Source organism: Caloenas nicobarica, chromosome 2 (genome assembly GCF_036013445.1).
Source record: "Caloenas nicobarica isolate bCalNic1 chromosome 2, bCalNic1.hap1, whole genome shotgun sequence".
Taxonomy (NCBI): domain Eukaryota; kingdom Metazoa; phylum Chordata; class Aves; order Columbiformes; family Columbidae; genus Caloenas; species Caloenas nicobarica.
Window position 1 is genome coordinate 11,912,513 of NC_088246.1, and position 17,551 is coordinate 11,930,063.

Consider the following 17,551-nt stretch of genomic DNA (forward strand, 5'->3'; position numbering starts at 1 on the left):
AAAATTGTGTAATTTAGGGAAAGAGGTATCATCTGGGTCACAATTGTGATGGATAAATTTGTGGAAAGGCATATATGAGAAAAAATGATCTGTGCAATGCAGATATGATTGATTATTACAGGGATATCACATGAAGGGTAAATTACCACTGTGAACAAAGTGGCATTCAAAAACTCTTGAATTACTCCGCCATCAGTTCTATGATCAACTCAGAATTTCACATGCTTTTAGGATCATGTCTTGTTATATGGCTGTAGGATGGAAATGGCATATAGACAGTTTTGCCTTTCCTTTGGAAACCTAGATTATTATTGTTATCAGGAGTTAAATTCTATAATGTTTTTTTCTAATACAGACTTAAATAATACTAATAGAACAATGTACTTAGTTTGCTAGTATGTCAATAAACCATTAAAATAATCCATACATAATTCTAACTGTAACTGGTAGTGTATTAAGGACCTGAGTTTTTCTTAGGGAGACAGAATAAATATCTACTGTTTTTGACTAGAGTTATATATTGCAGGATGATGAACTAAGTGGCTACTGGGATTTTTGCTTGGTTTGGGTTTATATCATTTTAGTTTCAATATAAAATAAAAAATGCACTATGTTTTTCCTCTGGTTGTTTTTATATGGTAAATATATATCAGAATTGTTACACTTGGCTTTCCCTGCTGAAGGGCTTGAGGAACAACCTAGAGACAACTTCTCACTGCATTCCTACCCTAGGAAAGGAGTGGAAGTTTCAACCCCAGGTCCTCGCTGGGGCCAGTCCCCGTAGCAGGGCACTGTGCCTCAGCACACCTGCGCTTGGCCCTCAGCCCTTGTCTCTGGGACAGGTAGGAATTTGCGTTCCTTCCTCCACCCACTGTCCATTTCCATGGAGGCTGCAGGACTCCAGTGTCTTTCCCTCCTCTGCCAAATTCAGCAGAAAGGGATAAAGGCAAGAAGGTTTATTAAAAACAAACAAACCAACCCTACAGAAACAAAAATGAGCTTAACGTTTTTTTCCTCTTTGTGGGTCACTTACAGTCAAAAAGCTCAAAAGACGATATCCAATGCCAAAAAGATTGACACATGAGTAAAAGCTATTGGTTGGTGGAAAAATCATCATCTCATCGGTTTAAAATGTTCCCAAACTGTAAACATTAAACAGGCTTCCTAAATACACTGAATATTCAAAGCACCTTGTAGTCAAGTAATGCTGTAAAAGGCCACAGTGAAGAATATTTGACACTGGTCTTGCATCAGATATATACCTACATTAATCTAGACTTACATACACAGAACGGAAATTCCTTCAGAGAGAAAGATTGCATATAGTTCTGAATTCAGAACGATCTTTAAGATATGTAACAAGATGGTTTCTGTCTTTAATGAGTGTAAATGGAATCAGGTCCCATGCAGTTCATGTTGGGAGACAGCACAGGGAGCACAGCGTTGGGGAACAGTGATAACAGTTAAAATCAGAACGTGGAAAGGAGTTCATCACAAACATTAAGACAGAGATTAATATGTAGGTTACCTCGATACTTGGCCATGTCTCTTACAAAAAGTGGAGCTAGACTGTTATTTAATACGACATTTTTCATACGAAACCAAATCCATGCCCAGTAATGTGGGAGAGGCCAGGGAGGAAGCCCTGAAACCTGAGGGTGCTTTGGCAGCCGGATTGCTGGTACTGCAGGGTGTTTCCACGTGCACAGGGGCTTCCAGCTGGCAAGTTACACACCTCTCTTCGGAGAACAAAAATCATTGTATCATTCAGTGAAAAGGTAACGACAGCTCCTGAGATATCCACTGCTGCATTTGTAAGCTAACAACAGTGGTATCAGTGTTCCCTGACTCTGATTATCCTCTCAGATAAGGTCTGTCTGGCATGAGTTCAGCTCTTGTCTCTACTGTTTATATGTCCTGATCACTTCGTGTAAAGGGTGACTGGTTCAGTGCAGGTAGAGATAGAAATGCTTTTGGAAGACTGTCTGCTGCCCTGACACTAAGATGCTGACTCAACATCCTATGAAATTAATACAAGAAAAAAAATTGAATATATTTAATGTCAATAGATTCAAGCAGATTGTTTTCTAGGACTGCTGAGCTTTCCTGGATCCCATTAAATTCACAGCAAGATGATGTATTGAGCACCACTAGAGATCAGAGCAACCTTGACAGGTTTTTAGAGATCCATGTCTCAAACACATAACTGAGTTTCCAGCTTGGGGGCTGGTAGTCCTTCAGTGAACAGAACCAGGCCTTCCTTTCTTTCCTGAACAGGAGCTTGAGGGTGCTGGTAACAGCTTATTTTCACTGAGTCTAAACCAGAAAAATGCTAAGTGTCCACCTTGCAGAGAAGCAAGGTGGGTGTTCATTCCTACCTTTGTCTTTCTTCTGCACTTGCTCTCTCCTGCCAGCTTGCAAATCAGTTCTACGCAGTGTTTTACTTCACAAGGGCATGTCCATGGTTAGCAGCAATGGCTCAGGTAGTCTGTAGTGACTCATTAAATGGGAAAAATTCAGTTGTGTGTCTTAACCTATACCCTCTCTCATGCTGGTAGGTATGTCTTTTGCTGTCTTTATGAAATCTGGATTCTAATTTATGTTCTTGATACACAGAAATAACATCAACTTCTGAAGGTATTTTCATATGTGCCTAACAAGATATAGCTTAGTGAACAAGCAAAACAATTTTCCAGCTCACTTTCAGCAAGCAAGCTATATTTGCATCAGTACCATCTTGCATTAATCCTACCCACACAGCAGGAGATTTCTGAGTATTGTCAGTAATATTGCACATAATTAACATTCAAAGCCCAGTAAAATCACCACTGTGTTTCCTGGGCAGTGGGAAAACATCTCAACAACTATTACACTCCATCAGATTTCTTTCAAGCTCTTCAAGCAACTAGTTCTGGGGACATTGGAGCTACATTCAGATAACACACCTTTCCTTCTTATTTAAGGTTACATGGATTATTTTTATATGAGATTCTTGAAGATGAGAGATGATCAGTAGATTTTCTAGGATACTGTGTCTCTACTAGACATATTCTGGGAGGTATCTGAGGACAGAAAACCCTTGGTTTCCCTTGTCATCCTCAATAGGGTCAAGAATTATGGAAAGCAGGCACTAGAAGACTACAGCTTTTGCAATTATAGTTTCAAGCTAGTACAAGTGGAGAAAATAAATATCCAACCAGAAAAAGGTGGGGAAAAAAGCCAACTGTGGAAAACCTGTGGAAGCAAGCTTGTGAATTTGCTTCATCATAAGGCTGGGAAGATATTTTAATGGAACTGTTTCTTTACTTAAGCTTGGCTTCCAGCACTCACTTTCCCAAGGTCAAGTCTTGGTACTTCTATCTGCTCCTAGACTAATATGAAATGTTGGGAAAACAGTCGTGAGTGCTCACTCTCAGATATCAAACCCCACAACTTGTGTTTTAAGCCTGATTTAGAATTCATACATGAGGATGGAAGATATATTGAAGTGCTTTTGAATTCAGGCTAAGCTATCTTTATGGACTTGGCTGTAATGAAGTTTGAGTTGCACCTCCACCATGTTTTACACATCAGTTATATTAACCGTTCATTCGTGGAGCAGGACTGTGTGGATCACAGGTGTAAGAACGCACCTCCGTACCTGCATCTAAGCATTGAGTTGTCTGACCAATCCATCTGGAAGTGCTCTCTCTGCTGGTGGCTTGGTGCTCCAAGCCATGGCGTGCATGAGAGAGCTCCGAACCTCGGTGTTTCTGCAGTGCGACAAAAGCTCATTCTGTGGTGGTCAGGTCTGCGTGAACTGAGGCACCAAGCTTGCTTGGCCCTTTTTCCTTCTCCTGGAATTTCAGCTTAGTGAGAGGGCCAGCGCTTTTCTCCTGGGCCAAGCTGAGAGTAAAAGCAAATTATTTTCCTATACCTGCATAACTGAGAGATCCCCAGCAAGAGGCATGACCACTATATATAAATATAGCAAGTCTATAGTATGACCCGTTTTAGTTCCTTTTTCTCCTCTGTCTTTCCTCTCCTCTCTTGTGATGAACACTCTTCTGGAGCCTTTCTGTCTCCATCTCTGTTGCTTTTCACTTCTCTGTCTCTGGCCACATGTCAATACCTCTCCTGGGAAGGGACTCACCATTGCATACTATCAGAAGTGGAAAATTTCAAGGTGATATTTTAGAAGGGAGTAACTAAGCTGAGTATACAACCCATTAATATCAATTATGGGTGTCAGATCAATACCAATAGCAGTGATGTTTTTTAGAAGCCTGAATTAATACCATTATGCTGCCCACTCAGCTATGGGCATTTTCAGAGACAAAACGCTATTTGCATTTTATTATAATATATCTTTTCTGAAAACCCCCATCATGGTGGGGACATCAGGGAAACTGATATTGATGGCATATGACAACCGTTTGGACAGGTAATGTACAGTGCTGGGCTGACAGGAGCACCCTGCGGTTGCACCGCTGGGATGAGGAGCGTCCTTGGGATGGACATTTCTCTACCAGGTTCACCAGGTCCCTTCATGCCCCAGCCTCCTCCTTGCCCTGCCTGGTTCCTTACTGGTTTCTATTGTGAAGCACCAGGGCAGGGAAAAGGAATATGAGAAGAGCATTTGGGCTCAAAAAAAAAAAAGTATTGCAAAAACAATTACTTAAGAAATAATAACTAATGCTCCTTGTTTCCCTTTTTCTTACCAGACTGTGTGTGGGCTGAGGTGCCTGGAGACCTCAGCCTCACAGGTCTCTCATGCAGTCGAAAGGGATGCTGCTCCATCAGCCGCGTGCCCATAGGCGTATTTTAAATAGCCTTGTCAGTCTGGGTAGTTCTCGTTGGTTTCTTATTCTCAGACCTGCCAGAATTAAGAAAAGAAAGACTCTCAAGAGGCTTTTCCCAACAAAACTAGGAAAATATTATTGCCACTTATATAGTACATTGGTGAGTATTTGTTGGGAATAGCCTGTACAATTTAGCAGGATCAGGGAAGTGAGGGCCAGCTTCAAGGAGACTCACAGAGCTTTGCTTCTTTAGTCTGGCAAGTGAAAGCCGAGAGGGATACAATTGCTGTTAAATCCATTGTGGGGTTGACATCAAGGAAGAAGAGCTATTTACACTGAAAAGTGATACTGGCACACGAACAAATGGGTATAAACTGATCGTGAATACATTTGGACTTGGTTTTAGAAGAAAGTACCTGCTATCTTGGAGCAGTGAAGCCATTAATAAGAATAGTGGAGGCCAAAAAATACAGCTAGATTTAAAAAAAAAAAAAATTAGTACTATGTATTTATGAGGATAGCTGTATGTAGCAGTACTGCCATGGCATGAGAGTCAATTCAGTGACCCAGAAGGATTGCTCAGTCCTATTTCCATGTTCCTCACAGTCTTTGTCAGAAAAATGAATTGATAACAACATTGACACTAAGATCACCCTTCAGAGGCAATCTTCAGAGTCTTCAGCTACGGAGATGAAAGGTGGGAGATAGGGAGGGAGTTCATCGTTCGTACCGCTATTGATTTACTATCTCAGCTCATAGCAGAGAATAGCACCAGTTTGCACTCAGTTCACGCTAGGAAGTTGGTTTTTTTTCACTTCAAACACAGAGACTAGAAATGATTTTGTTTAAAAATCAAAGCTCAGATTCTGCAGATATTTGAGAATCTTTGATGGGAATATGGGAGGGACTCCTGATTCATCAGTGATTGAACTGAAGTGTATTTGAGTAGGATATCATTCTTTCATTATAAAAGATAATAGAAGCAGGAACACCAACAGTAACTTTTCTCTTGCATTTCATAGTGCTCAGAAAGCAATGATGTATCCCATTCAGATTTTGGATTTGTCAAGTAACAGTATCAGCTTTGCATAAAGTCCTTTCTTCCGAGCTACTCTTGATGAGAATTGGACATATAATTTTAGACAACCAGTCTAAGAGATTGTGTGTCACTCTTCATACAATTTCTAGCTGGGAAATTGAGAACATTGTTTTCCTGGCAGCCCAATTTTTCCTTTCCTCCTCCTGTTTCATGCTTTAAGAATCGATTTAGGATAACTCTTTTCATTTTTTTTTCTTTTTCTCTTTTCCTGTTACTTTAAGGGAGTCTTTCGTTCGGTATTAAAAGGAAAATATTCTAGCAAAACTTGTGATTGCAATTCCTTGATAATTCTATTCAACCTGCAGAAATGTTGAAGCCTTTCATGAGATCTTCCCCATCAATATATTCTTTTTAATATAGCATCCCATGAGTCAGGCCTTTATGTAACCCTATTTGCCAATAGCTGCAGAGTCATTTATACAGTCAGGAATGTAGTAAGTGCTGTCATTTGTCATCAAAATATTGAACTCCACATGTGGCTAGTGTAGCAGACTACATGGTTGAACTAAAGACACCCTTTGCAGTTGTGTCATCCCATGCTAATTATTGCTTTTCCTATTTCTACATAGAAGACTGAAAGAAATAATTTTTGTTGTGTTGTAATTCAAAGCAGATGATTATGAATTAGCTCATACCAGAAAGGCTGATTTTTCATTGAAGGAAACAAGTATTGTTCTTCTCATCAGCTCATTTTTTTTTTAAACATTAATTATTAAACTTTGTCAGTCATATTCACAAGAAAACATCTGAATCTTCCCTCAAACAGTTGCAAATGATGAGTTAGAAACACCAGCTTTCCTCCAGTTCACTTTCATCTGGATGAGCATTAGTAACTGTGCTGGCTAATCAGATGTAACCAGCAATCAACTGGAGTTACAGCAAAACCAAGACTTCTTATCAAAACAAATCCTGAGCAGCCTCGTTTGCTGCCGCTTCACGTATCGACCAAAAGCTCAGGTCCCTGCCAAGGGACATAAGATGTTTTACATAGCCGCAATATTTATGGAAGTGGTGAATCTGTGGAAGGAGGCCTGTGCCGAACCTGCACTAATCCTGTGCCCTTTGCTGGAGCTACTCACAGTCAAACGTGAGGGACGTGAATCTGGCCCACTGAAAACTTAGACATGAATGCATTATAAACGCATCTTCAGCCGTGTGTTGTTATTTTTACTGTGAAAAACCTTCCTACATCCACAGTTGCGTAGTCACAAAAGCAAGGCACCTGATGTTCAGCAGGTAGGTGCCATCACACCTGGGCCTGCACCAGAGCCCAGCAGAAAATCTCTGCCATGTTGCTCTATAGTGACACTGCACCAGTTCGTAGGACAGTGTACATCTGCATTGCAGTCGATAAAACACCAGCCACAGGCCCTGTCTTTTCTCTCCACAGAAGCTGTCACGGGAATTTCTCTCAGTGACCACCTACTCCTGTCTGGAATGGGGAGGGACGCTGGGAAACAGACCTCAGGGACTTATATTCTGCTCACAGGCCCACAAACATAAAGTTTCATGCAGAGCAACAGACATATGTGAAAGAAGGCTTATTTAAATTATAAAATGGAAAATGAAACAAACCATTGTCTAAATGAATTCTGTCAAGATTTATGTTTGGGTCTACTGGTTCCCAGCATCGAGATAATGGCAAAGACACTATTAATACTTTTGGAGAAGACAAGGCATGATGCAAAGTCTACATGGGAAGAAGTAGGTCAATCCAGCAAACATGGACAGTTTGCAAGGAACACGCAGAATCTGATCTCTGTGCACATTCACTGGATCAAAATGGAACTGAGAATATATGTGAAATCAGTGGGACATTTCCACAGTAAGATAAAGGAATTTGATCTGTCACCTACATCCTGGGCGAATGCTCCATACATTGCAGTACTGGCTATAATGAGAACTGCCTCCTCTTTGGAAAAAGAAAAGCATATGTAACAATCTTCTTTTTGCACAATAACCTGCAGAATTTGCAAAAAAAATGTAAGTTACACCTTTATCTCACCTTAGTGTTGGTACCTCCTCTTCTAGGTACCCAGGTTCTACCTGTGGGCAGGAATCCTCTTCAGTCTGTTAGCTGTCTAGAATCCAGGCACCGCCACACTCCGTGTGTTCATACCTCGTTTTTTAGATATAGACCTCAGATACTGTTGTGGTGAACACAGTAGGAAGACTAATTTGGAAATTTCATATCTAATAGTCTTTTTCTTTAGATCAGTGTATAAACAGTTTGCAGTACATAATGCATAGGACCATTCTTGCAATACAGATGGTGAATCACAAAATACTTGCAGACTGCGTGAGCACGTTCCTCAACAAGTCATCAGGACACATCTATCAGCTGCTTGAACTGACAGGAATATCTCACGATATCTGATGGGCTGTAGAACAAACCACATGCAAGTACTGCATTGGGTCTATGCAGACAAAGCCCTTGCCACCCAGATCACAGGCGCAGCTTTGGTTCCCTCCTGGAGGGAATAAGTTCTTTAATCGACTTTGCAACACTCATGACAAGCAATTACGTCCAGGTTCATGGCATTAAATGCAGAGACGTGGCAGCACAGATCTTGGAGGCTGTCACAAATTGACGCTAAATAAATTGTCCAGGACCCTGCCTTGGTACCGCCGTTGTTTTCCTTGAAAATAGCACAGTGTTTTTTCCTTTGCAGACTGGATTGGAACAGCAATGCAATTACTTCCCCTTATGAGGATTAATTGACCCGCTCTGTTACTTTGAGCTACTGAAAGTTAAACAGGGACATAAAATCTGAGCATTAGTCAGTTATTTAGAGCCTAACCACGGACTCTTCATTTTTATCACCTCCGATTTGCTGTATCACCCTGCTGCCAAAATGTAATTGTACTTAAAATGACGACATGTGAATATGTGCTGTGTATGCAAACTGTATTAAAATGAAGTTGTTCAAGTTGTTCAAACATAGAAAAGAGAGGGAGTGTCAGACTTAAGAGTTTAAATGCATTAACGCTGGTCTGCCCACTTTCCGTCTTTATTCCTAGAGCAAATTTGTTTAGCGTCCCTCACGAATAAATTTGAATGGCACATACAAGCTGGTACAATATGTAAATCTCATGGCTAGCAAAATGTGCCATGGAAAGAAGTACCATCTTTTTAATGACTGAAACAATCCTTTAAAGAAGTTTTTGTTTAGTTTCTTGTGACCTTAAAATCAAAAGAAGAAGCTCAGAGCTACAAGCTATACTCCCTTTGCAAATTACCTGGGGCCATAAACTGAGATCAGTATTAAATACAGAGTTTTACTGACTTGGCCCTCAACACTGTGGATCCATAGGCATCAGTTAGAGCAACAGAGTTCATTATAAGAAATGTCCCTTTGACTGGTCAAAATCCACCATGTTTCTAATAAAATACCTGCCAAGTTGGGACTGTTTCCCAAAGATGCAAGAGCAACTTCCAAAAAATGAAGAGGCGATGGGACTGATGCAGCTGGAATTTAAAAATACATGTATATATAAATATTTGGGAGATAGAAATGCACGTGAACATAAGATGTGGGAAGAAAAATTCCTATAGAAAAGTCTAACTTAAATCAAGGACAGAGTAACATTTGCAGAAATGGTAAGAAACATTACACTGGGAATTAGTTTTTCCTGGAATACATAGGTTACTTTGATCTTCCATAGAATTATGAGACTGCAAGTTAGCCATAATTACTTTGCCCCTGTTTTTAACCTTATAGTCATTCTAAGCATCCTTAGACTTCTAGAAAGTCCTAAGAAAATATTATGTCCTCTCTTCAAATTCGATTCAAGCAGCATAAATTGTACTCTGCATGGCACTAAAAAGTGGAAAGTGGTTATGGTTAAATCTCTCCCATAGCTGATGTGAAGGTTAAATTTGGCCCAACAACCTACCACCTTCCCCTTTTCTTTATGTGTGCACTAGCAAGATCGCACGAGAGGTTTATACCTTGGTGCTGAGCTCCTTGCTCATGTTGCTACATGCCTCCAGCCTGTCTCAGGAGGAATCACCTGTAGACGTGACTTTCTGGAAGTCTTGGGAGAATAAGGAATGGGTAAACCAAAATTAGAGCTAGATCTGCCTCCTAATAGCATGATTGAGAGGTCATACTCTTTTATTCATTCAATGGGCATAGAACACGTATAACATAAGGAAGCTTATGCGTATGAATAAACGCTCCTGTCTGTGACTAAGGCTCTCAAACTGACGTTTTAATGTGTAATGAATTAGTGACTGAGCCATGAAACAATGGGAAGAGTGAAGCCACCCGCATCTCATGGTTGAGGTGGATGCACCACGGCATGCCCAGCAATCACTCCCATGAGCCAGTCATAAAAACAGACAGTAAGGTGAGGAGGCATTTAAAGCCAGGGAGAAAACAAAGCACTAAACATGCCTGGGATAAACTGCAGTGAGAACCAGATCTAGTAAACCATGGTGAGAAGAAACCCCGCTGGTGGCACATGCCCAGGAGATCCCAGGGAGAAGACGTGACACCACACTTTCTTGGAAGCAGCTGGGATCTGACAAGATCGGGTCAAATTTAGATAGATAACATGGAAATGTCACCACATCCAGCCCTTGAGGCAGGCCCAGGAGACACACTGAGACCTTGCTGTGCTTCAGCAACCATTTCACACAGAAGGCCCTGCCATGGGGGTTGTGCAAATAAAACCAGCAGGTTGTGCCCACGGGGCAGCATGACCAGAAGCACGTAGTCCTCTCCGTGCCGCGGGGTACCACCTCCAACCTCCAACACTGCGTTATAAATCCCAAGGTGATTTAGCTCCAGGGTTGGGCTGTTGGAGCTGGAGCAACACCAGCCATCCAGGGGAATGTGAGCGCAGGTGGTGGGTTTCCAGCCTGGGGCCGCACTGGTCCCCGCCACAGTGCAGTGTGGAACACTGTTACAGAAGCAAAAAGCACCATCTGGGCTCAGTGTTGGGTGGGAATTAATTTTGCCTGTGTCACAGGCTGCACCACAGCCCTGAAGACACTATAGCCCAGGCACCTTGCTGATGAGGAAAGATTATTGGTGAAGAAACAGTCCAGAAATACGTGTCAAAGCCTTTTTTTAGCAAGTATGATTCCTTTTCAGGTTGTAGCTTTACTTAGTCTGTCAGGGTATTTGTAATATTTTAGCATCTGTTTAATCGAAAACTAGCTTTTTTTTTAATATCACGGTTTTATCTTTTTTCTATTTTCACAGTGCAGAGTGTCTCTCCATGCTGCAATCCTGTAGCTAGATTTTCCCATTCAAGATAATTAACTGCTCGTTAATTTTGTTACAAACTGGCTGGATCGTCAGAGTTTTCCACACATTCCCAGGAGTTTATGACCAAACTGTCCAACTTTCAGTTGGTTGTGAAAAGGCAGAAACATGAAAGACACAAGGAAGTTCAGCAGTGCCTTTGCTACGGCTTTAGCATGGAGACATCTGGGCACACATGTGCAGTGTCAAACGCCGACAGCTGAAGGCTTCATCTTCCTCATGTCTGAGATGACTAACGCGTCGCTCGGGTCCGTACAGCCATCCATCCCGACAGGAGCCACGTTGGGGTGAGTGAGTCCAGCTTCTTGTTCTGGCTGTGAGCACACGGCTGGTCCTCACCGCACACACGAGTCCTTGGCTCCCCTCGGTATGAGCTGCAACATAAATGCCTGAATTAGGTTGTTAGCAGTATTGGTAACTTCAAAGCGCTGTGCCTGGTTCCACTGCATGTTGCATCGCCCCTCTAACCCCTGGCTGGCTGCAGAGGAAAAGCCATGGTCAGCACCTCACCAGAAGGGAGACGCAGCAGCTCTAGGAGTAAATAAAAGAGCTGATCCTCTTGTGCTGGCAAGAGCCCCAGTCACTTCAGCTGGCTTGTACTGAGCTCCAGGAAAACACCCGTACCACAGCGGAGATTTTCATTGCCCAGCTTTCCTCGCTTCTCGTTTACCCAACAATACTGAGCAGTCCCCAGCTTTCTGCAGAGTTACTCATCTGTGCGTGTAAAGGAAATACAGCTGCATCCTCAGGGGAGGCAGAGGAAGAGAGGGGTGACCTGGAAAGGCTGGGAAAGACTAGGAAAGATGGATTTTTTTCTGCAAAAGGGGCCACAAAGCAGTGCATAGTTTCCAAGGTGCTTGTGTGGGGTGGGTGCTGCAAAGTGATCTCAAGGCATTGAGCAGCATTTCCCTTCCATTTCTGACCGTCATAAATCGCTCGCAGTAAATAAAGGCTTTTGTGTGTACCTGGTGTCCCAATGGCAGAACTGAGGCGTGCAGAAAATAAAAACGCTGGTTAAGCAATGCTTTCCAAGCATCGGGATGGTTTCATTCAGAGTTCAGGCTAAGAGAAGGATGATCTTGTACCTAAAGTATTCTGAGAGATTCAGTCAAGCCCTGGCTCTTTCGCAGGGAGCTGCGGGGATACATTTGCAATCTAGTGGGAGGCAGAGCTGAAGGCCATATATGTAGATAAGGAGAGGCTGAAGAGAGAAGATTTTTTTTTTATTTATCTCTGCTGGCTCGGGCATACATCTTAACCCTTCTAGCGTTATCCCTCAGGAGCGCAGCGTCGCATCCCTGCCCCAGCACCCCGAACTGCTGTGCCTGCCATCCGCTGTGCTTCCCTGCTGTTTGTACAAAGCACAAAGCCAACGGCAGAACAAATCTGTGCAACCAAACACAGCCTGCAGAGCTGCATCCCCGGATGGAGCAAAATCCCCAAAGCTCACAGCCATTTTCTAGAGAAAGCTGGAAGGAAATAAGGGGCTGAGGTCCTGGGGGAGGTTGGATTTCATGGCACAGAGGTTTCTGTGGTGTGAGGGTGTCCCCTGGGTGCTGCCCACACCAGGGGTCTGGTCACTGGGGGTGCAGATGTATGTGGTGCCTATAGGGGCAGGGTCAGCCGGGGGCTGCTGGACATGAGGAGGTCAAGGCCGGGCACTTGGCAGAAGGAGGGAAGGACAAGCAGCCCCTTAACTGCAGGGAAAAGCAGATCTGCTCCTTCTGTGGGCAGGGAACACGGGGTGGGGTAGAAGTGATGGGAACAATGTGCCTCTTGTGTCCCCTCTGGTACTGGTGGAGGGAAAAGCCACATTTTGTTGGCCCTTTTACCCTCTCCTTCTCCAGAGACCGTGGGGCACCTGGATGAGGCATTTTGGAGATGAGCAGGGGATGGACCTAAGAGGGATGTAGCCACAACATTTCTGCTGAAGCTGCTGAGACCCCACCATTGGGTCTCCTTCTGAGCAAGGCCAAGGCTTTGTGCTCGGTGCTCAGAGCAGCTTCACAGCAGCTCCTGGCCCCAAAAAGGTCTCAGTGAGGACACCCAGCACACCACAAAAGGCTTTATCTATGGAGCAGGATTTTTGAGACATCCAGACCTCACAGCAGCTTTCCAGACATGCTTGTTTCATTGGCCATGTCCATTACCACCAACCAGAGGGACCAGTACAGACCTCAAGCAGCTGAACTGCAGCACCTTGTTCTACACCATGGCCAGCTTATGCCTGCCAGCAGGAAAGGCTTGTCCCAGTGCCATCATTTTTTTAACTCATCTTTCAGTGAAGAAAATGAATGCAGCAAAATCCCAGATAGGCAATAAATTGGAGAATAGAAAATATAGAAAGGAGGCTCCTATTTTATTCTAATCATAATTATGTGTGAATTAGGACATGGTCTTTTTTTTATTTTGAAGTACAGGAGGAAGACAAAGTGGCAGTCCAACACTATAAAAATACAGGCATTATAAGTTGTTTATAAAAATCATCTTAATTTAAACAACAGCTGCACAGAATTATTCCACCATGGGTCAGCTTTCTGTGATCAAACGCTCTACTGGGAAACTAGGTTCAATTCCCTCTCCACTGCCATTTTTTTTATGTGATGCTGAACAGGTTCCTTAACTGCTCCACATCTCAGTTTACCATTCATAAATAATTGTACTTCCTTTCCTGCAGAATTTTTTTTCTTTGCCTTATAAATTACATTCAAAAAAAGCTACTTGGGATGCAAAACCACGTACTGCAAAGTTAGGAAATTAATGCTGAATTAAAATTGTCTTGATTCTGCCTCTTGAACTTCCGTTTTGGACTCTCCCTGAGGCACAAGTGATTCCACAACTAAATTCTGTAACATAATGCAGATAGGGGACAGAATTAAGGTGGCACACTAATCACCCTAATCACTTTCCTTCATCTCCAATGCTTGACTTTGAAGCCTAAATAGAATTATTTTAATGTATTGCTAAATGTCACTTTCTGTGTAATTTTAAACAAAGAGGTAAAAACTCAATTATTTTATGTCTAACTGTTATGTCTTTTTTATTTGTATGCATTCATTATACAGTATTACTAGAAAGGGCATGCTGACTGCTTGGCTTTGTCACCACCTCTGCCAATGTCTGGCCACACCAGCCGGGGCTGGTACAATGCTGCCATGTAGGATACTGCTGATGGGGCGAGGGGTGGCCCACCAGAAGACAGGAGGAGAGGGGAGGACTGAAGAACTTCAGTGTCTGTTTCTTTCCTTTTCAACAACATCTGATCCAGCCAGAGCTGGTCATCAGACCCGTGAGGGCCTCACATGGCAGGTAAGGCCACTCCAACCACCCTTGCTCTGCTGGTGTGGAGGCCCCAGCAATGTTCTTGCTGGAGGAGCATGGTGGGTCTGGAGCTGGACCTCCTCAGCGCTCCCAGCCCTGCTCTGCAGGCATAGACGTGCTCTGGGGCACAAGAACAGTCACAACCAATTAGTTTGAAAATCCACTACCAACTTTTTTCTAGGGGAAATGTGAAAGGACAGAAGAGAAATGGCCATTTTTAAAGTTCTTAACTCAGCAAAATCTAGATGGATTTTTATGGAAAAAGAAAATGCATTTCCATCGCTCCAGGGATTCCTTCTGCAACATTTCAAAGGCTGGCTGCAAACACCAGCAATGCAGAACCTCTCAGTAACAAAAAGTATTCAGTGATCGAAACAGATGGGCTAGTACTGACAGTAGCAGGAATAACACAGCCCTGCACCAGCCCGTTTGGATGTTGCCATGATCCGTCCCCAGGTTAGTGTGAGACTCCTGGGGTTCCTTGTGCTTTGTGCGTGGGTGTCACCAGGTGCCTACGTGCTGTGTGTCCCCTCTGCATAAGCCGGGTCTGCTGTGGAAACCCGAATGTGGTGAGACGTGTCGGGCTGATGCTCTTCCCCAGGGAGTGCTGGCAGCTCTTGCTGCATGGGGAAAGAAAATAGTCATTGACTCTGCAAAACGTGGGCCAGTGTAGTGTTATGGGTGGGTTTTGTGATTTATTTTGTTTGTATTTGGTGTTAAATACTAATACAAGAAGGTTCTTTTACAGCAAATGTGTTGTTTGGATTGCTTAGCAACAGGCAGAGATGTCATATTGGTATCAAAAGGAAGATGATCTAGAGAATTGGAAACGTGCTGGTAGTATCATCTGGTGACAAAAGCACCACAGCCTGCCTGTCCTGCCCAGGAGACTGTAGCACTCATACAGTGACCAAATGCCTGGCAAATGGACCAGACCTGGTCCTCTCACCAAGAAAGTCAATGGTCTGAGTGGGTGGGAACTGATAAGGAGGGTGCAGCTGGGATTGCTCCTGTTTATTCACCGTTAAAATAGAAGCAATAACCATTTTTAAAGAGCTGATTAGAGAGGGAAACAAGTGAAGAAATAAACCAAATGAGCAGGATGGGCCATTTCACCTCATTCAGATCTCAGGTTCAGGAAATGCAGAACCAGTGTTTTCCATATTACACTAGTTAATTCAAACAGATCCAAGTGTCATGGTCATTTTACCACATGCCGAGCCTCCTGATTCTTTTGTTCAGATGTTTTCTGAAGATATTCGGAATTAAGACATTCCAAGATAATTTTATTCCCTGATGTAGCTTCTACAATGGCCATTTCATGTAAAAACATGGCCTTCCATGTTTCACCCAGTTAGTAAAATCAAATTCTGAGTTTATTAATCCTTGGAGGGAGGGAGGGCAAAGTGGTGGCTCATGGCTTTCACCTGAAACATTCACAGACTCATAATGTAAGAAATGAAGGAGAAAAAAGAGGGGAATCAAATCTCTTAATTTGGGAGCCCGTATTTCCAGAGTTATTTACCAGCTATTTCATTTCAGTAGCACTTCTGAGCCCTGTCGCAGCTTGGTGTACGATGAGAGAGGAGTTGATCACGTTCATTGCTGACGCCACACTTCCCTCCTTCAGAGCAAAGACTTTCTGCTGGGGATGGAAGTGGCTGCAATATTTTGGCCGTGCACAATGCCAGGCCAGCGGCAGCACAAAGCCCCAAACCACAGGGGTGGGGATGGGTTGCAGAGCAGGTCCCCGTAGCCCCTGGCCGTGGCAGAGCTGTGCAAACCACTCCAGGATTCACCACATGCCCGACCAGGAGTTCAAGGTCAGATTTTGCTTCCCTTGATTCACATGCAACACCAAAGATTCCAAAAAAAAGCCAGAAGGTGAGTAGGAGCAAGCTTTCCTCCCTGCCCCCTGACTGAAGAGACTGGGAGTTGTTGTAAAAAGAAATGGTTGGTGAAAATTTGTCTGTATTTTGCCAGCGACTTCACTAGGACCCAGATCTGCTCTATTGATTTCTTCCTCCTGAAAGGTAAGCACAAGCCCCTATCAGTGGGTAAACATACTGCACCCAGGAATTTGTTGACCATGGTCATAGCAAAGGATTTAGTAAACTTGGATATTGGATTATTTGCAAATTGCAGCAGTGAAACTAATCTAACCTTTCAGCGGCTCTTTTAAGTGATATTATTAGCCCTTGTTCAGAGGATGGCAGGCAGGCAGCCAGTAAAGCACTTAGAGTTTACCATCAACCATCTGCTCCTCTATAGATTTGAAGACTGTAGAAATTTTCCTTTTTAGGACTTACTTGGAATATGATTAAATGGCTACTTGCCACAGTGCTGTACAAGTGTGTCTGTGTGCTTTAGGCAGAGGTATGTGACAGGTATTTTGTCAATGAGGGACTCCCGATTGAACAGTATTTCCATTCATTCGTCTGCTTGTTTATTTGTGTAGCAACACTACCCCTGGTGTTTTCAAAGCACATATCGGGATAACAAACATTTTTCACTGCAATAAGAGAGTTATACAAGCACATACACATAACCTTCCAGCTCTCAAGGAAATCAAGGTTAAAATTAAAAGGCCTTATCTTTAAATACCTGAGTGATGTGGGTTTCTCTTATTTTTTGTAGTTATAATTGCCAAATAGCTGGTAAAGCAGTGTCTGGGATCCCAGGGAGATGGTAGTCAGGGATTAGCATCACGGCACTGCAGGGTGCTGAGACACAAGAAAAATTTAGCCCCTGTCCCCAGACCTGTGCCATCTAAGTAGTCGTTTCGTGCTGCTTTTCCTGTGATTTTTCAGAATGTGGCCTGGCCAGCACTGCCTGGCAGAGCTCATTGCAGAGCTGACATTAATGGGGCTGGGAGCACCAAGGGCAACTTCAGCCCTTCTGGCGAGGGACTGGAAGCAGAGAAGGGTGATTTACAATGGACCTCGGTTTACGAGGAGGATTCATTTAAAGTCAGTTTTTCCTTGAGTTCCTTCAGGGTTCCACAGTGACTATTTCATAAATATGGACCAGACCAAAAGTGTAATTATGTTAAATTATGTTAATTTAAAAGAGCC